General features: G+C 49.5%; 1 protein-coding gene and 1 long non-coding RNA gene across 12 annotated transcripts in view; one reads left to right on the plus strand and one right to left on the minus strand.

Moving 5' to 3' along the window:
- ATP2B2 (ATPase plasma membrane Ca2+ transporting 2) overlaps nt 1–22,995 on the minus strand; it is a 366,154-nt gene that overhangs the window by 90,715 nt on the left and 252,444 nt on the right. The gene's annotated exons all lie outside the window — the stretch shown is intronic.
- On the plus strand, nt 1,018–21,576 carry LOC116580665. Its single transcript, XR_004281751.1, has 9 exons — nt 1,018–1,065; nt 3,588–3,700; nt 6,507–6,656; nt 8,935–9,093; nt 10,885–11,016; nt 17,176–17,346; nt 18,643–18,755; nt 18,933–19,070; nt 21,376–21,576. It is a non-coding gene; the product is annotated as an uncharacterized LOC116580665 (long non-coding RNA).

Here is a 22,995-nt window from a genome sequence, read left to right on the forward strand (position 1 = left end):
TGCCCCAACCCTATTTTTCCATGCAGTGGACCTCCTATACCCAAAGAGATGATTATCTCAGCTCTGCTCACTCCCCTCCACAGCCTGCATATTGGTCTGGGCCACCATCACTGCTGTCCTCGGTAGCTTTGGTCTTCCCAGTCTCCCCACTCCCACTCTCAATATTCTTCACCCAGCAGCCAGAGGTATGTTTCAAAAGTATAAACCATAGTGTTAATGTCAGGCCCTTGCTTAAAATGCTCCAGTGGCTTCCACAGCATACAGGGAAAATCTATGCTCCTTGCCAATTCTGAAAGGTCCTGTACAGTATGGCCTTCACTTTCTTCTGAAGACTCATTTTTTCCTCCGACTGCTATGCTTCAGTGATACTAGCCTCTTCTCTGTGATTTCAGCAGAAGTGCTTTACTGCCACAGGGCCTTTGCACATGCTGTTCCTTCTGTCTGGAATGCCCTTTCCCTCTTTGCACCTAACTGAGCACTTCCTTTGGCCAAATCTATCCCTCTCCCTGCCCCTAGGTGGGAACTCATTTTGAAAGTTCTCACAACTCTCTGAAAATCCCTTTCATTTTTATTATGATTTCAATAATTAATAATGTAATTAGTTTTTCTTAATGTGTGAGTCCCTGCTGACTCTAAGCTCTATGGAGGCAGCAAGTGCATCTGTCTTGGTCTGATACTCAGTTGATAGATATTCAATAAATATGTGGCCTCTCCTAGACACTTGCATGGGGAGAAAGGAGGTAAAGATGGAGCACTGTGTAATTCCAAGACAACACCTGCTCTTAGACACTTGCAGGCTGAGGATTGAGGGGCCTGGGAGCTACCTGGGGTCTCCTCAAGTCACCCCCACCATGGCCAAGGCCGCATTGTAATCACCTCTGTGATCTCCTCTTTGTTGCTGATGGGAGGGATGGAGAAGGCCCCAGCCAGTCTCACAAAGGACTTGCGGGAAACACACATGTCCAGCGTCACCCTGAGGCGTCCCACACACTTGCCACTTCAGGGGTCTGAAGTGACGGCTGGGGAAACCATTGGTGAGATTTCACATCAGACAGAACCAGGAAGGTAGAGGCCTTCTTCTCTCTGACAGCAGCTTCTCTCTGTTGTTAAAAACGGCAGCTTCTTTGAGGACTAGGAGGCATCCCCTAGAAATAGATTCTCCCTCAGGATGAAAGAATTCTGGGAGGCGGGGGGAATGGAGTGGGGGAGGTGAGGAGAATGATGGTAGTGCGACAGCTATAAAGCCAAGCAGAGAACGCACAAAGACCCCAGAAAGCTGAGGGTAACTCCCTGTGAAAGCTGTAAGCAGTCCCTAGCAGATCTCATGTGGGCATTCCTCTCTTCCCTGGTGTCTCCCTCCTTCTCTCACTCCTGGGATCGCTCCCAAATATACCACCCGCACCCCATCCTCAACTCACACTCTGTCCTGGGGGAACCCCAAAAAAGAAGACAGGTCAGTGAGACCTGCTTGACGAGTGCGTGAGACAGCCCTGGGGTCTGGCTTCTTCCAATCAGCGGCCGCGCCCCTGCTTCCTTTCCACTGGGGGGCTTGGATTGGCTCCGGAAGGGCCCTTGTTGCTCGCCCATTCCCAGATCCTCCCGCACGCTTCTCTAGTAACCGTATCACTGATTCATGAAGCTGTTAATCTTTTATGAGGGGCCTTCTAAGGCTGCTGGGTCAGCCCTGGGGCCCCTCGCCTCCTGGAGGGTGCTGCCCAGGGATGAACGTGCAGTGTGTGTGTGGCACACACAGAGAGGGACCCACCAGGGAGCAGGGATGTCGATGATGGCAAACTTCTTACCCCCGGCCCTGCCTAAAGCATGCCATTCTCTGTCTGGCTGCCCTTCTGGCTCTCAGCCTTCCTGGAAAAGGTGCAGGGAGCCACCCTTGACCAGCCCCACTTTGACCCAACGGCACCTTGCTCCTGCCTCTTATCTCTATAGAGGTTATTACGTGGTATTTTAGCTGACCCTTCTGGTTACTTAATTTTGAGCTCCCGAAAGGCAAGGCCCGTGTCATTCATTTTGTGTCCTTTGTTAGAGATGGATACGGTACACGCCCTGTGCTCGTGGAGGGAGGAAGGGCTGTCGCCGTGCTCAGTCACAGCATACGTATGAAACCCTCTGGTCAAACCACTCATCCTCAGAATCGCCACGGACAACACCCAGTATTTCACGTGGGCCAGGCTCTATGCCTTATGCTCTGCATAAGTTATGCCTAACTGCTCTGCCTTGTGTAAGCCCATTTCATCCTCCAGCTGACTCCTTGTATGGGGAACTACTGTCACCCCATTTTACACACAGCTAGGAAGTGGTAGAGTTGGACTTGAATCCATGGAAGCGGGCTTGCATTCTCTTCTGAATTGCTACAGTGTTTGGGTTCATTCATTCGGTCATTCATTCATTCAGTGACTTGCAGCCATGAGCCCCCCTGTGCTGGCACGGCACTCCCTCAAGCGGTGGACGTATACTGCTAAGCAGAAATGGCTGTTCCCACCCTCCCTGGAGCTTCTCCATCCACCTGGAGGTCTAACTGCGTGTTGCTGTTACCATATGCTGTCTCCAAGTCTTTTGGAAGCAAGTAGGACATGCAGTTAATTTTGATCTTCTGGGCTTTGAAATGTGTGGTTATTGTGTCCTGTGATTAACTGTGATTCCAGCTGGACCACTTTTAAGTTGTGTGGCCTGAGGCGAGTCACTCACCTTCTCTGGGCCTCTTGGGTAATAAAATGGGAGCTCCTGCAGACCCTAGAGGCTGATGGGAGGATTATGTGAGGCAATGCATGGCACACAGTATTTGGCATAGAGCGGACATTTGGTAAGTATTACCCGAAGTCACCAGCTGAATGAATTAAACTACGTGAGGCCAATAGCCTTGTCTGTACTCTGTGGAGGAGGAGCCTGAGCTTTCAGTGACATAGCCAGGACTAGAACCCAAGTCCTGACATCGAGTCCCCTGCCCCTGCTGCTCCTTGCTGCTGGCGTGTGTGGGTGTCTCTTTTGGGAACAGTAGGCATTTGCATTCTGTGTCTGTCATTCACATTGATGCTTAACACTGTTGGATGTTCTTTTGTAACTTCGATGCTCCGTGTATCTCTTCAATAATTTGACAAAGACTGCCCCCCCTCCCCGCACTCCCCATTGCTGCCCATGGGACAGAAAAGCCTCTTTCATTTCATATGCTAGATTCTTCCTGTCTGGCCGGGAGCTGGCTACTCCCTTCCCTACCTAAAAACTGGTCACATTTTTCCTTTGAGTGTTACTTAGAAGGCTGTTGCTTTGGGAGAGAGGGTTCCTTCAGCAAACTGTTTCTGAAGTTTTGCTAAATCCAAGCATTAGACAAGATTCATGTGTCTGGCCTTAAGAATTCAGTTCCTGGGATGCCTGAGTTTCTAGTCTACCCCTTGGGGACATTTCTGTTAGGAGGCAAGTCCATCCTCCTCTGGGAGAGAAGAGATAGTTACTCAGCTAACTGGCCATGTCCCTGCTCTTGCTAGGTTGAAGGCAGGGATGCTGGAAGGTCAGCTGTGATGCTTTCTTGAAAACTGGAAGGAGACTGAGAACATTCTCTCTCTCTAATTTTTAAGCTGACAGTCTGGAGAGGAAGGAAGGTTGTGGAGCCTGCCCACTGCTGGAACCATGGACAGCTCTGAGGCCGGCTGTTACCCTAGTTTGCCAGACTTGTGAACTCCCTGACGAGGTTGGTGGAGATTGTTCCGTTACCTGTAACACAGTCCAGCACATAGTAGGTCCATAACAAACAGGTATGGGCAGAATGGGTGGCTGGTAGGCTGCAGATCTCAAAGCAGAAGAAAAGCACTCTCCTTAAAGTCTTCACCAACAATAAAACTGAAATCAGTTTAGAATAGTTAAGCTTACCCAGAAAGTTACTGAATGTGCCCTCAGAATATTATTATTCATAAGAATGAATGCTTTGTCACTAATTGGAATGAATGAATAATTATAGCTGGGTGCTTTCACTTATAAAGAGTTGTTTAAAAAAAAAAAACTCTTAAGGAGTTTAAGTGTTTAAACTCTGTAAGTCTTTAAAGTCTTTTTTTAAAAAAGAGTTTAAGGCATACAGAAGAGAAAGGTCATGGTTCTGACCTTGACCTCAAATTGTTTAAACCCTGACCTTAACTTCCAGGGTTCACTGCTCCCACCTCTGCTCCTTCGTTGCCCCCTTCTCTCTTTATTTTGACTGTCAGAGAGGGACTCTCTGAAGGCTTCCCTCACCACCACTGGGCTGCTGCTTCTCCAACAGGGGCAACAAATAAGTTTCATCTTGCAAGTCAACCATGATTGATTAGCAGAGTCTACCTCAAGTTGAGCGTGGGATTGATGAACCTACACACATGGGTTCTGGAAGTGGAGAATTGTGTTTAAGGTATTTGCTGCGCCTCTCATCTTGTCTTCTCCCTTTCGATCCTTGGGCCAGGATTTCATGGAGCTCACAATGTAGCCCCACTTGGTTGTTTTGGCCAGGTTTCCAACTCAGCAAGTCTAAGACACAGCTCATTGAGTCCTTCAAATCTGTTCCTCTTTCTGGTCATACTGACCAGCCTCCTTGGTATTTCTAGATTTGGCCTTTTCTTTTTCACTCTTGAGATCATCATCTGAGTTTGGGCTGCCAGTATCTCTCACTTGGCTACTCTACAATGGTGCCTTCGTGAGTCTCTGTCCTCCCTGCCCCACTGCCTCTGACCCACCATATATGCAGTTCTGACCTCCAATAAGTGTCCAGTCTCCATGCTAGAACTTTTAATGGCTATAAATGCTGAATAGAGTCTAACATTTGTTTGAGAGTTAAGACCAATCACATTCATTCTCCATTTCTTTCTGCTTTGTTCATGTGTTTTTAAATAAACATTTTGTGATTGCTGTCATGGAAAAAGTCAGATATGTGTTGTCTCCTAAGGACACAAAAATAAATGACACATGACCTCTGCTTTGAGGTGCTCCCATCTGGGTGGAGACAGACACCTAAAAAATTAACTCCAATCCAATATAACAAAACGACACTTGAAATGCCTCTTTTTCCACCTTTGGTTGCTTTTCCAGGCTGGGTCCTTCACCTTTCCTTTGGGGTCTGCCCTCAATGCCATCCTTCCCAGCATGTTTTTCTTCTCTCTCATGGCACCTGCCACCCTCCAGTAAAGAGTATGATGGCCTGTTTGGGTCCATCTGCTTCTACTCCCTTTCTACAGACAGGAGGTCTTTGTGTCATTTCTGTATAAGGAAAATTGTCCAGCACACAGTAAGACCCCACTAAGAGTTGAACTGATTCATTCCAGTTTTTGAGTAAACCTCTCATGTGTTCTATTTGTCCTCTTCAACTCCAATCTGATCTCTCAGTTGGGTCATTCACCCCTTTGCTTTGGTGCTGGGTTGGGGACAGACTGCATGGCCCTGCCGCTTACAGGTTGGGCATGTTAACCACCAGGTGCCTCAGTTTTCCTATCTTTAAAATGGGGGTTATGCAAGAACCTTCATTATGTAGGTTAATGTGCTCAGAATAGGGTTTAATTTAGCATCTGGTAAAAGTGCGGACCACTACAATGGTCACAAAGGACTTTCCCTAAATTTTGGCAAAAGGCCCTTCTCTTTATTTTTCCTTTGGGCTGAACCCATTAGGTGTTTGTTTAAAATAATCACCCTCTTCTGCTTCTGTCTACCTTGTATTTTGTCCCCCTCCTTGTGAGTCCCTGGGGTTCTGCCTGGGAGGGTATGGGCCTTGAAAAGTTGTGGAAAGAGAAGGGTGGATGGACCAGTCACTCTGTCCAGAAAAAGCCCCCACTGCTCACAGGTCACACCTGATTGCCTAGCAACAAGAAACATACATCCTTGTAGCAGCTTTTAATTTTGTGGGGAAACAAAATGTTCCCAATGAATCCTCAAGTCACATTCTATTGAGTTCAAGTTGGCCTGAGGCACATAACCAAAATGAACAGAACAAAGCACCAAGGCAGGTGGGGTGGGCAGGGCCCTGTATTTAGAGACTGGGGCTGGGGTTCCCCCAGCGGGTAGGACAGATGCAGAGGCCCTCGACCAGGTAGGGGTTCAAAAAGTGGCCTTGCCTCTTCCTCTCCAGGAAGCCTATTCTCAGCCTGTTTCCAGCCCCAGCAGCTGCCTGCCTTAGAAGAAACCATGTGTACCTCCCACAAGCAGGCTCGGTGGTACAGTCCCTGCTTTCTCCTTTAGCTTCACCGCTCAGGTCCCACCTCCCAGCCTATGCTGGGGCCACTCCCCACTCTTTGCCCTCCAACACACATGCAGCCTCCTCTCATTTTCCAGGTCTTCTCTGCCTCCTGATTCCAAGGTCTCAGAGGATCCACTCTGTTATCCCCAACCTCAACCCCTTGCTTATTTCCTCTAGATCATTTATTATGATGGATAGCCTCAATGATTTTGCTCTTTTCTTCATTATTTTGCTTGTCCCCCACACTGGAATGCAGGACCCACCAAAGCAGTGATATTATTTTGTTCATTGCTGTGTCTGTCTCCAGGGCCTACACTACATCTAGCACATAGTAAGTGCTCAAGAAACATCTGGTGAATCAATCGAAAACCAGATGAAGGTCTCTTCCTGTGCCTGGTGCTTAGTGAGCCTTTCTGACCCTTGTCTCACTCCAGGCTTTTCTACTCTGCAAAGGAAGGTGAGCTGATACCCTTAAACCCCTACTGCTTTGTCCCACACCTACTGGAGGAAATTCCTTCTCAGAGATGTATGGCAAAAATAAAAATGCCCGTAAACTAAACAACATGCAGAAAGTCATCATTCTTAGTACTTTTCAGGGTCAAAACTTTTGGACAGAGCTGGTATCATGCATCCCAAGAGTCTCTGAAATTCTAACACACAAAATAGGGATAGGGGAAAACATATCTATGATATGAGGGCATCTGGAACACATTGAAAGAGCAGGGGTTAGGGCCAGGCAGGCCTGGGTTCAGATTTCCCCCCTGGCAACTTGTTGTTCAGCAACCTCGGGCACACCATGCCTCAGTTTCCTCATCTATAAAATGGTGTTCATACTGGAATGACGATGTGGTATTTAAAGAGCAAGTAATCCAGGCCACACCCCATGCTCAGTATTAAACCCCAGGGTGGGGACTCACCCCAGCTTCAAGTGGGGTCTCCATTAGCCTCCTATCTTGTGGCTGCACTTTTCTCATTAACATGCTGAGGCCTGAAGCATGGCTGGCTCCCTGAAATGGTAATTGTTAGGACGATTTAGGAAAGCCTTTGGGGGTGACAGAAAAGCTGGCAGTTCCTGATCAAACAGTCTGCTGTTTCACAGGCCTATCTGTAGAACATCAGAGGGACAGTTTTGCAGTCTGGCCCCGCGCTGACTGTCAAAAACCTGATCATTCCAAACCCCGGAGCTCGCTTGCTCACCACTTTCTCCTTGTCTGGGTAATTAGATCTCCCAGGACTTCAAGAGGATGCTGGCGGCTTCGTGCCAGCTCCTACGTCCTTGAGGCCAGCAAGGGGGTGGCAGGAGGCACATCTCTCTGAGTCAGATCCCAGCCCCTCCCTGGCTGGTACCTTCCCCCAGACCCGACTTCTGGGTGGGGATGAAAGGCACATACCTTTCCACATCAGAGAGAGTGGGAATGCAGGGAAGTCGGGCCAGGGTACGGGCGGGGAGCATGTGGCTTACTGGGGGCTTTGGCTAGGGCTAGTCTCCGATATTTCCGTGGTCCCCATGCAGAGCTGGGCGGTGGGTTCTGGTTTCGGGGAGGCAGGCTGAGGCACCTGCAGGCCACACATATGCGCATGTGTATGCAATCCTCACTCATGTTTTCACTTACTCAGAATCCCACGAGGTGCTTGGGGTTTCAGAAGCAAATGAAACTGCCCCTGCCCTCAGGAAGCATAAAATCGAAAAGTCTAGGGTGGTGCCTGCCTACCCACCAGATACTCTATGGAAGAGAAATGCTTTCTTCTTTTAGGAGTAAACCAAAGTATGGTAATTTACAAAGCTAACCTCTGTGTTCTACAGTTTGCCTCTGCAGGGATTCTACCCCCCCGCAATGCGGCTTGCCTAGGACTTTTCCTGCATGCTTATTCCTCTGGGATTGGGCCAGTTTTGTAACCCCTTTACCTTACTGAACACTCAGTGGCCTCCTGAGGCTTGGTTCTCTCCCAGCTGGTAGCTCCAGGCTCTAACAGACTAGGGGACTCGTTTTCTGACACTGTAACTTTTCCAAATAACATCCTGGCGAGAAAAGAGATGGAGGAAGAGGCACAAGATTGAGAAAGCTAGAAGACTCAAAGACAAGTCCCATCTCTGTGACCCATCTCTGTGACTCTATGCAAGTCCTCTCTGAGCCTCAGTTTCTATACTATAAAATGGGAGGCTGAACATGCTTATCACCCAGGCCAGCCATGATATAAAAAGAGATCATGAAATGATATAGTGCCTAACAGAGTGCCTGGCAGAGCCCAGGAAAAGGACACAGGAGATCTGAAAACACTGAACAGCTAGAGCCTGACCAGAACTCACCCTCAGTCAAATGTGGGGATGCAGCATGTTATTTGAGGCTAAGGTTAGATAACACCTCCACAGGGAAGCCCTCTCTGACAGCCCATCTCAATCGCCTCTTCCCCTGTGTGCCCTCAAAGTCCTATCCACCTGATACATTTTCTTGTTCATTTATTTGTTTCTGTATTTTTTTGTTGGATCCCTATAAATTTTGTGAGGGGAGGTATCTGTGTTCACTGCTATATCCCCAGCACTTAGGACAACATCTAGCATCACATAATAGGCACTCAATAAATGTTTTTTTAAAAGATAGAAGAATTAAATGAATGCAATGATTCTCAGCCAGAGGATGGGGCATACTCCACCAGAGGATGTGTGAAATTTAGTGGGGATTAGTAAGGGGTAGGGTATCTATAGTCTCAACATTATAATTACTATTTATTTTCAGTTATCTTTAATTTATTCTGGAATCCCAATAAGACATCAATGGAAAGGCAAGTTCTGTGGTTTTAAAGGAAGCTCCAGGGACTCTCATCTCCTGTGGGCCTAGAAACCTGTCCTTGAAGACTCTGCAATGGGTGACAGCTGGATCACACCAGGACTGAAGGTCACAGTGAAGGATTTTAATTTTGTTCTAAGAGCAGTGGGTACCACTGGGTTTTGAGTAAATGGTGGCACAAGCAGATTCATATTTAAGTTTACTCAGGCCATGATAGGGAGAATATATGGAGGGAGAGAGGATATAAAAGGGACAGGCTGATATACACATTATTCTCATTTAATTTTTCTGGTAACCCTGTAGGTAGGCGTTATCTAAGCCCACTTTTCAGATGAGGAAACTGAGGCTCAGAGGGGGACTATAATTCATCTGAGGTCACACAGTGAGTGAGTTGAGCTGCTGACATTGGATCCTCAGTTGGTGCACCATGTCCAGGCCCTGCCAAACAGCCTCCAAGCCGCGGGCCTGGGATTCAGGCCCCACTTTCATAGTCCACAATGCCCAGACCTGGAGGCCCTTGAGAATGTTGCGGCCTAGAAAGAGGCACGTGAGTGGGACCAAGAAACCAGAATCAAGGTCATTGGCAAAGGAGGGGTCTACCTGGCCCCACCTTGGCCCCGCTCTCTCTTATTGGGGCCTGAGCTCCAGTGTGTTTTGAAGCAAAGGAAAACTCTCAAGCTTCTGGGTCTGTCCGTCCTGCCATTGACCCCTGCATGTCCCAATTTCCTTCCCGAAAACTGAGCTCGGTTTTCCAGCCCTTGCTCCAACGTGGAGCATTCTGACCGGGGATCTTCCTCACGCTGCTTGGGGGGCCACTGGTCCTCAGATGACCCATCTCGGAACCACATCCCCACAAATGCAGAAGGAGACACAGAGAAAAACCATCACCCCGAAGTCTCACCCCTTAGGCCCAGCACCGGCCCCTTCGGGATGCTTCCTTTACGCTTCTCTTCCCTTGCATGTTTTTGTGAGGCTGTTGCCATGGTCACTGGTAAACCTCCCTGTTTTCATATCACCTATTTCAAGACCTCATTCATGCTACTTTGTGTTCTCGGCGACTACCATTTTCCACAGTGTTCCATGTGGCATACGGAGAAGCTGAAAATAGGCTTCATTGCTCTCCTAATACTGGGCATTTAGAAATTACTTTTTTTTTTTTTTTAAATTATCACACAGAGATGTGGTTTAAAAAGTTGAGACTGGGGGTGCCAGGGTGGTTCAGTTGGTTAAGTGTTTGGCTCTTGATGTCCGCTCAGGTCATGCATGATATCAGGGTGGTCAGATTGAACCCCACATTGAGCTTGGTGCTCAGTGGGGTTTCTTCTTGAGATTCTCTTTCTCTCTCTCCCTCCACACACACTCTCTCTCTAAAATAAGTAAAATAAAAGAAAAGAAAATGAAAGAAAAAGCTGAGAGTGTTGATGGGAAGACCTGAGTTCTCATTTGGTTTCATGCCAGACGGCTGTGTGAGATTGGGCAGGATTTTTCCCTCTCTGGGCTTCACCTTCAAAAACCTATTGAATGATGATGATGGTAATGAGAATAATAATAATGGTCTGCATTCCCTGCAGGCTCCCTACTCTGTGCCGTGTGTTCTTACACACACCTGCTCATGTAGGCCTCACAGGGGCCCATGAATAAGCACTAATTCACAGATGAGTAAACAGGTTCTGAGAGGTGAAGTCATTTTCTTGGCATAGCACAGCAAGTACGGAAGTGGCACAGGAGGGATTCAGACCTGGGGGCGTCTGCTATTTAACACTTAGGCCGTATCGTTACTTCCTAATGCCCAGCGTGCCATAGGCTCTCTGAGGCATAAGTGTCCATTCGGCAGTGAGCTCATCTGCCCCCAGCCCCCAGAGGCCTCATCTGTTCCCATTTATGTCCCTGCTTTTATAGGAGAGAAACTGTTTTCAAGAGCAGAAGTGATTGTCTCAAGTGACAATGTTTTGGATTGAACTGAGTCCCTCCACAACCATCAACGTCAGCGCCTCAAATGTGACCGTATTTGGAGGCTGGGTCATTGCAGAGGTGACTAGTTACTAAGTTAAGATGAGGTTGTCAGGGTGGGCCTAATCATCTATGACCGGTGTCTTAAATGTGGGCACAGAGATGCATGGAAGACAATGTTAAGACACAGGGAGAGGATGGACATCCACAAGCAAGGAGAGAGGCCCTGAACAGAGGCTTCCCTCATGGCTCTAGAAAGGAGCCAACCCTGCTGACCAACACCTTGATCTTAGACCTCCAGCCTCCAGAACTGTGGGACAACACATTTCCATAGTTTAAGTCCTCTGGTCTGGGTCATTTGTTATGGTGGCCCCTCAGAAGGAGCACAGAGGCCGTACAAGGATGGATGAGAAAACTGGGGGGCCTGGGGAGAGAAGGATGGATGCTTTGGGGGCAGGGAGGATGGACTCTGCCCCCTTTTCCACGTGTAGGCATTACTAAGAGCTCCCTGGTTGTCAGAGCTTTATGCTTGGGCAGGGCCCTTCCCTCCTGGGCCTCTCTGTTCCAGTGTGTACCCGGGGATTGCTGGATGGTCCCTGAGCACTCTTCCAGACCTGTGGTCCTATGCACCTGTGAGTCACTCAGGCCTTTGTTACATCTGCTCTCACCCAGTTGAGTTGTTGTGGGTGATGGGAGATAGTTCCAGAGAATGCTTGATTTTGCTCTTCTGTTCAGCAGATGTTTCCCAAGACCTCATCCAGCAGTTTGTCCCCAATGCTGTTGTTCTTTTATTGTCCTCCTTGAACCTCTCCCGACAACCTCTATGTCTAACTGACTGCCTATCCAGTGTCAAACACTCTGATCACACCCTACCTGCAGGTGACCCTCTCCTTATGCCTCTCTAACATCTCCTGCTCTGCCTGCTGCCTACTCCCTTAGTAGCTGGCATTTCCTAAGGACCTGTGCTTGACAAGTGCTCCAGGTGAACTCATTCATGTTTATTGAGTGTATTCTGTGCTGGGCACTATTCTAGGTGCTAGGATATAGCAGTGAACAGCACAGGCCCACATCTCTGCCCTCCTGTGGCTCACCTTCCCCTGTGCAGGTGTGGGACTTATGAGCACACTTATGAGATGACTTCTCTGTCATCTAGGTGTTTCACTTCTAGGTCTAGCCTCTCTGCTGGGTTCTGAGTCGCTGTTCTTTCCTAGTCTCCTCCATGAGCAGACAGCTGCTATCTTAAAAATGGAGCCTTCCTTGATCACCTATCACAGGCAGGGTCCTGCTGCTCAGTGCTCCCTCCTCTCCATTACCACCACCCTGGCCAGGTCTAACTCTGTCACCTCTCTCTCAATGACTGTCCTCTCCCTCTGCATTGCCTTTATTCCCTGGGCTGTTTCCCTTTCCAATCCAGACTAGCTGCTTTGACCACACTGCTCCTCTGCTCGAGAACCCTTAGGGCTCTCTCCTGTCTCTTAATTGAAGCCCAAGCCTTTGCCTTAACATTCAGACCCCTTGACAGAGGCGCCTAGTATGGGCTCTGGGGTTGCCTGCTGGCATCTGAATTCCAGTTCTTGCACACATGAGCTGTGTGACTGTCAGCAAGTGATTTAACTTCTCTGTGTTTCCATTTCCTCATTTGTAAAAATGAGGATAATCCCAGTGCCTGCCTCAGAGGGTTGTTGGGAGGATTAAATGAGGTGATGATGGTTATAATGCTCTCAGGGTGCTATCTGGAAGATCTATAATGCTCAGTTACCCCTAATTATTTTTTTAAAGATTTTATTTATTTATTTGACAGAGAGATCACAAGCAGGCAGAGAGGCAGACAGAGAGGGAAGCAGGCTCCCTGCTGAGCAGAGAGCTCAATGCAGGGCTCAATCCCAGGACCCTGAGATCATGACCTGAGCTGAAGGCGGAGGCTTAACCCACTGAGCCACCCAGGCACCCTGTTAACCCTAATTATTATCACTTCTTCTAGTCACTCCCTCGTCCAAGCTCCAGCCAAACAGAAGGAAAGGCTCTTCCTTTTACAGACTCTTCTCTGACTCTGTGCTTTTGTCCCCACTGTTCCCTCTCCCTAGAGTGCCCTTCCCCATTGCAAACCCTGCCTATCCTTCCAACATCGTGCTCACATACTGCCTCCTCCATGAAACCTTCCCAGATTCTTCAGCTAGAAGGGCTCACTTCTGCCTCTCAACTCCACGGCATCTTGTCGGCATCTATCACACAGAGAGAGCAGAGTCTTTTCTGCTCCTAAGTAGTCCCTGGGATCATTTGCTGGAACCACGAAAACTTCCAGGGGAGTCTCCCTCTGGGGTTGAGGCTGAGGCTGGCGGGGGGTCCTAAGGAACCAGGAGCCGAGATGCTAATTTCCACTGCCTATAAATAGCTCTAGGTCTGAAACTACAGCAGGGGCCTGGGTTTTGCCAGGAGGAGTAAGATAATCATTTTGTGGTGAGGGGGGCCTGTGGAGATAACTTACCTGCCCTGTCAGGGCCTCTCGTGTGACAGGCAGGTCTGCAGGGAGAGCCTGCTTCAGCTCTCTCAAGCTTTGTGGGAGCCAGGCTGGGCAGACCCCTGAGGTTGACCTACCACTGACAGTCCAGCCTGCATTTACTGAACAACATCTCTCACTCCTTGGCCCATTTGGCAGATGAGGATATCGAGACCCAGGGAGGCAAAATAATCAGAAACAGGTGTCCAGACCCTTGGGCTTCTGTGGGCCAGAGAATTTTTGCCAGGGAATACCCCTGGGCCTTTGGAGGTCAGTGTGTGTAGGATTTGGAAGCTGCCTGGTAGGGAAGGGGTGGGCTGGAGCTGGGTTGAGGGGCTACAGGCATGGTTGTGGATATGTTAGGGTCGAGTCTCAGCTACACCCCCAAGATTCAAGGCCATAGTCACTGGGGTCTGGCTCTGAGTCTGCCATCCTTTGGCCAGTTTGATGTCTGTACTGCTAGGGGTATTGAGGCAGTGTGTTTAGAATTCTACAATGTCTGAGTCCGGAGGAGTCTCAGAGACAACAGAACCCATACTCTTATTTTCCAGATGGGGAGCATGAGGGGCAGAATTGCAGGGTGGAGGTGGGCGGGCGTGAGAAGGTCTCAGTTAATAAACGTCAAAGTCAGGATGGTCCCCACCCGAGTCTTCCTAGCTCAGTGTCTGCTAACTCAGGTTGGTGGGCTCAGTGTCCTTTTCCTGCACCCCCTGGGGGAACAATACATGAGGACAGACAATCCTCTCCTAAGGCAGGGCCCTCTGAGGCAGGGCCCTCTGTGTGTTTTCTTATTGAGTCCATAGACTAGTATGGGCCCTGGGAGCTGGATACCACCTGCTCCATTCTACCGATGTAAAAACTGAGGCACTGAGAACTTACATAACCCGGGTGCCAACCCAGGCTTTTACATACTCTAGTTTACTGCCTTTCACCAATTTCATCAAGGGTTTTCAATTTTTTTTCTTTTATTTTTTAAAACAACTCTTTGTCAAAAAAAATCTTGCCAGATGCTTCACCATGCAAAACAGATAAAAAAAGGAGCTGCTTTGGTACAAGGTGGGGCAGGAAGCCCAAAACTTCACCTCCTTATCTCCCTGTCCCCTGGGGCACCACTGTGGAATGCCAGGGAACCCAGTATAAGAACCACCTTTCCAAACCCTCAATTTCCCTACATTCAGCAAGTTCTTTGGCTCTTCTGGCCCATGCAAAGGGGCTGTACTCTCCCTGCCCACCCCCCACACCATCCCACCTCATGCCCATTTCACACTCTCGTGGACAGCACAGACAAATATAAACACCTATTGCCAAAGCAGAGCCTGCCCACAGCATGAACAAATCAACTAGAAGTCCTAGTCTACAAAAACCAATCCCTAGTCTGTGGGCTGGGTTCTCTGCCCTTTGAGATACATCCTAGGCTCCAAGCACAAGAATGCCTCATTTCTTCGCATGACATTCTAGGTCTCACCTCAGGGCCTTTGCTCATGCTGTTTCCTTCTCTAAAAGTGTGATTTCCTTCCCATCTCTGCATATTCAACTCCCCAGCCTTTGCGACCTAGCTCAAAGAAAGCCTCTCCTGTATTTGTCTCCAGCGGGCACGGATTGGATTGCCTCCTCCTACGACCTTCAGCACACCCCCTCTGGCTGAAGAGTTATTTTTGTCAGCAGGAGACAGTAGAGTAAGGGGATTATGTGCACATGTTCAGGAGTCAACCTGCCTGGGTACCCATTCTGACCGTGCCCCTTATTAGTAGTGGTGCTCTGAGCTGTGGATAGAAATAATTCCTGTTTGCGAAGATGAAATGAGGTAGTAGCACAGACACTCTGCAGCAAGCCTGGTCTGCAAGCACTCAAGATGTGTTAAGGAACCTCTAGGATCACAGATGTAACTGGTATTGTAGCTAGACTGGGAGAGTTTTCAGGACACGGAAATTTACAACCCAGCTCTGCACCCCTCTTTCCTGGAAGTGTTTAGGGAGCTCTGGATGGGGAAGGGTTACAGGAGGGGATCCCCCCTCTCGCTGGAAGGAGGCTCTGGCCCCTGCCACTGGCTGCCCTTTTCTACTGGTTCTTGCCTTCTTCTGTGACCTTGGAGTTGTCTCCTGTCTGACATGCCCCTCTCTTTGCTCCCGATCCTAAGATGGAGAGGGAATGTCCTATAAGGCTGTCTCTCCCTGTCTTGGCCTTCCCACCTGTCCTGCATACAGCCACAACACACAAACACTGCTTCTGAGCAGCATGCAGGCATCTCTTCCCAGAAGAGCAAAGTGGCTCAAGCTGCACATTGTAAGCACACAGTACATATGCATTCAACAAGAGCATGTGTGTCGGCCTTGCCGGCCTACACCTCCGCTTGGCATGACCGAAGCAGGGGAAACAATGGGACATTCACTGAACACCTGTGTCCATGGTTCTGGTAGGTGGGCATTATGATCATGCCCTTTACAAAAAGGGACGCTGAGGCTCAGAGGGATGGAATGATTTGCTCAAAATCCTCAATGGTGGAGTTGGGACTCGAAGTCCTTGTTCTTTATGGTCCCAAGCACATAGTAGGCACTTAGTGTTTAGTGCATATTTATTCTGCAGAGCAAAGATGTTTTCAGAGCAAAAATCAAGACCCCCTTTTTCTCCAAGCTATTGTTTCCCACTCAAGGGGCTGCTGTGAGGACATGAGGCAAGCCAGTGCAAGGGCCTGGCCCTGATGAGTTTGCATGCAGTAAATTACCACTGCCAGGTAGCTCGGGGATGCAGGCTTTCTGCATAGTGGGTCTGCATAGTGTGAGGCCCACTTGTAAATGTTCCCCACAAGTGCTTGCAGCCTCCATTCCTTCCCTGGATGCCTGACTGCATGCACCCACAAAGCCAAATAGCATTGTTCATGGAACAAGAAGTCCGTCTAGACTTGCTGGAATACACCCAGAAGCCCTTCGGTCAGTGGTGGGTCGGGCGCTTCCGCTAACTGTGCTGTACCTTCTGGCCACCCCCCAAGCCTGTGGAACTGTCTGCCTCACACACATTCTGCTGACCCAGCCTGGGAAAATGGATAGCACGTATCAATCAACATGTGGGTTTATTTTATTGATGATTCAGAAAGATGTGAGGGTGGCATTCTGGAAAGCATCCACACGTGATTCATCAGACTTTCACAGAAAGCTAGTGCTTTTAAGGGATTTATTTTTCCTGGTGATGGTGGTGGGGGGTGTATAAACTTTGCAAATCAGATTTGGGGCTTTTTTTTTTTTTTAAACCCACAGCCTCACGTGTTGCTCAAGCCCACTGATCTGCCCGGATAAGCCGGCCTTTCACTTCTCTGTTAATTTAAACCAACTTGTCCCTAAAGTCACACAGAGACTCCTCAGCATAGAATAGTAACAGCTCATATAGATGCAGCACCTGCCACCTGCCAGCCACTAAGCACTTCACATACGTTACTTGGATCCTCACAGGAACCCTAAGAGAGTTTATGCAACTGTTATTGTCCCATGTTACAGATGAGGAAACTGAGGCACAGAAGGGTCTAGTGTTTCACAGAGGGATAAGAAATGCAGCCAGGATTTGACCATGAAACTGAGTTGGCCACTTCACCAAGGGGACACTAGTCCTACCACTACTTCCCGTGGACAGTCCCAGCTAGGCCTGCTACACGGGTGTGAATGGTAACAGTGCTGGGGTTTGACTATGACCACTGTGTATTTGGTGCTCCTGAACCCGCCTTCGCTCCTCAGCTACCCTTTCTACCCCTCCAGGCTCTCCTCAAAGGCACAGAGCACGCCCGCTCTTTGTGCGCACCTTCCCCAACACATGGACAGGCCTTCCACACAGCAGGCCCACAGGTACACGCCGCTGGAGCTTCCATCCTCCTCTCCAACCTCACAAACTCCACGCAGTCTGGGTGGACTGACCCGCACCACTCTGCGGTGAGCGCGTGGCCGCGGTCTGCCCTATCAGCTTTCTCTATCTTGTGGCCACAGGGATTGGGCCAAGAATGGCCACGTGATTCCAGGTGGTCCAATGAGAGTTTGTTTTGGGACTTAGGGGAGGGGACCGCGAGGAAAGAGGTGCCTTTGGCGGCTGGGGGCGAGGATGGGAGGGTGTTAGCCTGAAGCTCACAGGAGGGCCAGCCTGAGAATGAGGCCAACGGGGAAGACAGTGGAGGTGAGAGGTAGCAGGAGAGGGATGGACAGAGCCCTCCTGTGGCCCTGGAGGCCTTGGACCCCACCTTACCTGAGGCTAGAACCGTCCCTGAGCCTTTCAGTTGCACAAGCCAGAAAATCCCTCTTTTGCATAAGCCAGTTTGAGATGGGTTTCTATCATAGAGAATCCTGGTGGATAGAAATCCTCAGTGAAAACTGGAAGATGATTCTTTTGTAGAAAACTTTCAAAGGATTTTCAGCCCACGGTCTCCAAATGGCGGAGGGTGAAGTAGACCATTCCCATTTCACAGAGGAGAATATAGGTCCTGGTCCACAGAGCTCAGGAGCCTGTTTGGTGTCAGAGGTGAGGCCAAAACGCCTCTCCAGCCTACATGCCCTCCCCTCTGCCACCCTTGCATGTCTCTGAGAAGGCAGCTACATCTCCTCAGCCTCTTAAGTATTTTGATGAACTTTTCTCCTCCAGACTTGACACCTGAGAGTCCTGGGTTCTAAGACCAGGCATGGATCACTTCACGGGAAGACCCCAGTAAGAGGTGTTCTTGTGTGTCTGTGGTCAGGCCGTGAATTCCCCATGTGGACCCTGTGTCTGAGGGGTTCCCAGCCTCACCTGCCTGGGACACTGCTGAATCTGTGGCTACCTTGGTTCCCCCATCAACCTCTCTGGGCCCCAGTGATGCTTGGGGAAATGGAACACATGGAGAAATAGAGCACCACAACGACAGACAGACGACCCCCTGGGGCCCAGAGACACTTAAAACACACGCTGCCTTCACACCCTCCCCCGTGCCCAGCTGGCGGCGGCTCTGTGGATGACGACACAGGCCCTGCTGGTCTGAGGGGCGTTCTGGTTTAACATTGTGTTTATGCAACACAAGGCACGGTCCCCGTGATCCACTCTCCTCTCCTCCCTCAGCCCCACTCTCTCCTCCACCTGGGCAGGCCATAGGATTCATACAAAATTAACCGGAGGTTCCGTTTCACAACACTCCAGTATCCAGTTCCTACCACCCCTCCCCCGCCCATTGGCCCCCTTCTTTGTTCCCCTGTCTCCCCCACCAGGCGAAGCCCAATTCAGGAAGCACCCAGAGGGACCTGAGCTGCCCCCTTTGACAGCTTGAGCTATTGGGGCCTGGAGGTGAAGGACAAGGGGTGTGCACGCCAAGCAGCTCAGGGTAGGGCCTCTCAGAGCTTGGGGAATTGAAGCCAGTTGTTCCATGGGTGATGCAGGCTCTCCCGTGTCCTGTACCCCTGCTGCAGCCTTCCAGCCCATACAAAGAGGGGCCCCAGGGGTATCCCCCACCTCTCTGTCTTCCTCCCTTATTTCTGTGAATATTTGTTTGAGCCCCCAGGCATTGGACCAGATGCAGGAGACACAGTGAAGAGTGACAAACAGCTCCTGCCTCTGGGGCCTCGTGGGCCACTCCAATACCTATCACCCAGCTTTCCAGATTCACCACAAAGCAGCCTACTCTGGGAAGCCTTCTCTGGTAGCATATTAACTCTTTGTTTGGTACCATCTCATTTATTCATTAGACTTATTTATTTATTTTAGAGAATGAGAAAAAAAGGGAGAGAGAGGGAAAGAGAGAGCACTAGCGCAGGGGAGGGAGGGATAGAGGGAGAGAAACTCAAGCAGACCATCCCCCCATGCCGAATGCAGAACCCAATGACGTGGGGCTAGATCTCAGGACCCAAAGATCAAACCTGAGCTGAAACCAAGAGTCAGATGCCCAGCCGACCATGCCACTGAGGGGTCCTGGTACCATCTTATTTAACTGCTGATTTCTTTCATGGGGATAGAGCTGATGCATGTTGTTTTTTATAAGAAATATTTGGCTATAATAATAACAGTGATAATGAACATCATTTTGGCAGTGTCTAGGGTATGCCATATACCACACTAAGCCCTTCGTGTGGATTATCTAACTTAATATTCACAACATCTTGTAAGGTGGCTAGTGTTATTACTCCCATTTCACAGATAAGGCAACTGAGGCTCGAAGAAGTTAACCGAATTCTCTGCGTGTGTCCCTTGAAGAGTAAATGTCTCTTGAAGAGTAAGCCTGTCAGGATTTAAACCTAGGTCTTGGGCTCTCCTGTCCTATCCTGGGAGGGTGTGCAAGGAAAGGAAGCAGTGGAGGGCAAGGAGGGACGGGCATTGCCAGAGTGGAATGGAACCAACAGTGGAGGAGGGAAGGAACGGAGCTCAGGTCAGAGACAGAGGCCAACCCTGGCCTCACAGGGAGCCAGGTTTACCCCTGATTTGTCACCAGAGTCAGGCCTTCAGGGGGAAATTCCGACACTGCCAGGCCGTGGGAGCTGAGCCCCTGGTCTGTGCCAGCAGCAAGTGGTGCCCTGGATGGGAGGGGGTTTCTCACGGTGTCAGCCCCCACTCTATCACTTGCAGAGATCTTTTTGCCTAAAATTAGCTGGATGTGAAGGATAAGGCTAATTTCTGCGTGGCCTGGAGCAGTTTCCTGTAGTGTGACTCAGAGGCCGGCTCCTTGCTCACGTCAGCAGACGAAGGGCACAGGGTGTTGGGAACGGGCAACCTGAGGCCCTGTCTGCAGCTGGCACAGCCCCAGACCACGTGGCTTTTCAGCTGGGGGCTGGGGCTGGAGGACCCAGCATTTCTTGAAGTCAGAAGAGGGCCAAATAGGGCATGAATGCTGACTAAAGAAAAGTTCATTGGTGGCCCCAATGTACTGAGGCCCTCATCAGACAGAAGGCCCCTTGAGAGGATAGTTCCCAGGTGCACATGCTTGGCTCAGGGATGAGGACATATCTGGGAATTGTTCAAAGTCTGCTCTGATGTGGACAGTGGTGGTGACCTAGAGCCCTCATATTTCTTATCTGTGAAATGGGGTAGCAACACCTGCTTCTAGGAACATGTGTAATAAGAACACAGCACAGCCTGGTAAAAAGTGTTGTACCATTCACAGGCATTGGTCAGCATTCCAGAAGGGTCAAATTCCACCCTTTCCAGAGAATATGCCGGTTTCTTCCAGGGTTATGATAACCATAATGAAAATAACAGCGACAAGAGCTCACACTTATTGAGACTTAGAGACTGGACACTTGGCCTAGTCTCATTCAGTGTTCACAGCCTATTTTACTGATGGGGAAATGGAGGTATTTAGTCTCTGGACCTGAATCCTAACACATAGCACTATCCATGGGCTAGGCATTGTTCTAAGCTACTTCACTGTGTCCTCACCACCCTATGAGACAGTCACTATTATTGTCCCAATTTATAAATGAGGAAACCAAGGCATGGATTGGTTGATACCTTGCCCAGAATCCCACAACTGGTAAATGGTAGGGCTGGGATTTGAAACCAGGTCATCCAAGCCTGAGGTCTGTAGCATTATGTTCTTCTGCCTTTCCCCAAACCTCTTCCAGCTCTACCTGCACCCTGGGAGATCCTTCTGGGTACCAACACAGCAGGGGTTCTGGTTAATTCTGCTATGGACTTTCTCCTCTCTCTCAGAGATCTTTCCCATCAGAGATCTTATTTGGTCCTCATGAAAGGAAATTAGGAAATTAGGAAATTAGGAAACCAAGGCCCAGAGAGGTAAAACCAAAGACCCCAAAGCACACACGGCTCACAGGAAGCGAAGTGATATTCAGAAATGTCATTATTCCTTCCATTGTAAAGAAGAGGAAGCTGGGTTTCCTTTATTTTCCACACAATGCCTACCTTTTTGCAGTGCCCTGGCGTTCTGTGGAATTCCATCTAAAAAATGCTGCTCTGTGCCATGCTACATGATTTTCCTTCTCTTTCCTCCATAGCCAAGTTCAAGTATCTCCTTCTCCAGGAAGCCTTCCCAGACCTTCCCTGTCCACCCACCTCACCTCTCCTCTGAGCTTTGAGGTCCATGCTACACCTGGGCTGGATTATATGCTGTTTTGGCTACTCAGAAGCTCCCTGTGGGCCAGTGACTCAGTGGCCACATCTCAGGGCTTTACTGGCAGCTATCCACCCTCTTCTGTGCCAGGTACTAGACTGGGCACTAGATGTATGGGAGGAGCAGGACAGGATTCCTGCCCTTTGGTGTGTTCGTGCTTTTCCAATAGTACACAGTGGAGGGAAACAGTGAACCAAATGGTGATGGCCGTGCACAGAGCTGGAGCTTGGCCATTGGCTGCTCAGTTTCCCAGGGTCCAAGAGCCTGGCAGAGGGGCAGGGGAGGCGGGTTTCTTCATACCATGGTCCATATGCCAAGGTCCATGGCATGGCTTTGAGGGGCTCTGTAAATGTGCTGAAGTGTGAGCCACATCTATAGTATATATTTTTTTGTGTTATTGTTGTTTTGTTTTGTTTTCCTGGGGAAAAAGACCACAGCTTCCAGCAGGCTCTCTGCAGAGCCTGAGACTCAGATACTTAAGACTTCCTGACTCAAGAGAATCTCTTTGTCCCATTGAAAAGATACTGGGGTGACCCTGCCTCCTAGCATACTAGGGGCACCAACCTGATGGCAGAGGTGAGCACGGACCATTCTGCAGACTTGTGTTCACAAGAGGCCCAGAAGCCCCCAGGTAGAGCTCATTCCCCTCCCAGGGCACATGTGGCTGTTCTGAAGCTCCAAGTTAGAATCATGCAGTCAAGAAAGGATGTTTCCTCTATTCTCACTCTACTTCTTGCCCCAAACAAAACCAAACACCACCAAGAAAGGAAGATGTTTCTAAACTGCCTAGCTGAGTGGCCAGAGTCCCCAGGCAGCCTCTGTAGGAAATGCTTTGAGGTTGGTGCCCAGCAGTGCCCAGAGCATGGGGACTAGAGTCAGGAGACAGGACAGGAGGGCCTTTTAGCCTCGGATTTCTCATCTGTCACATGGGAGTAAGAATTCAGATACTGTCTGCCTCCTACCTTGTGATACAGATAACTTGAGGGGAGGGATTGTCATCCATTGCTTAGAATAATAATGGCTGCCACTTACTGAGTACCTGTTGTATGCTCAGGTTTTTAGTAGGTGCTATGAGGTAGCCATTGGTTCCATCTTCCACAGGAAGAAACTGAGGCTCTGCACACCTCTTTGCACAAAGCTGTAGGACTGGGGGGTGCTGGGAAAAAGCCTCACACCCACACCATTGGGGTTTATGCAGGGAATTCTCCCTAATGGCAAGTGGAAAGTAACTGGGGGGATGCAGACCCAAACTCTACCCTCTGGTGCTCAAGCTGGGTTGGTTTCTCTTCCTTCTGTCCAACAGCTGATGACCTGGGTCTGGTCTCCTTCAGCCAAGCCCCCAGAAGCTGAAACCCTCTTTCTCCTGAGATGCTAGGTCTGCTCATTTTGGCAGTTACAAAAGAGCTCCTCTCCCATCCCTAGGGCAAGGCACACATAGGCATCTTTCAACTTTCCCTAATGGCCCATCTGCCTGCCTGCCCTGTCTTCCAGCAGCTCCATGGCC

The sequence above is a fragment of the Mustela erminea genome, chromosome 1, assembly GCF_009829155.1.
Source record: "Mustela erminea isolate mMusErm1 chromosome 1, mMusErm1.Pri, whole genome shotgun sequence".
NCBI classification, from domain to species: Eukaryota; Metazoa; Chordata; class Mammalia; order Carnivora; family Mustelidae; genus Mustela; species Mustela erminea.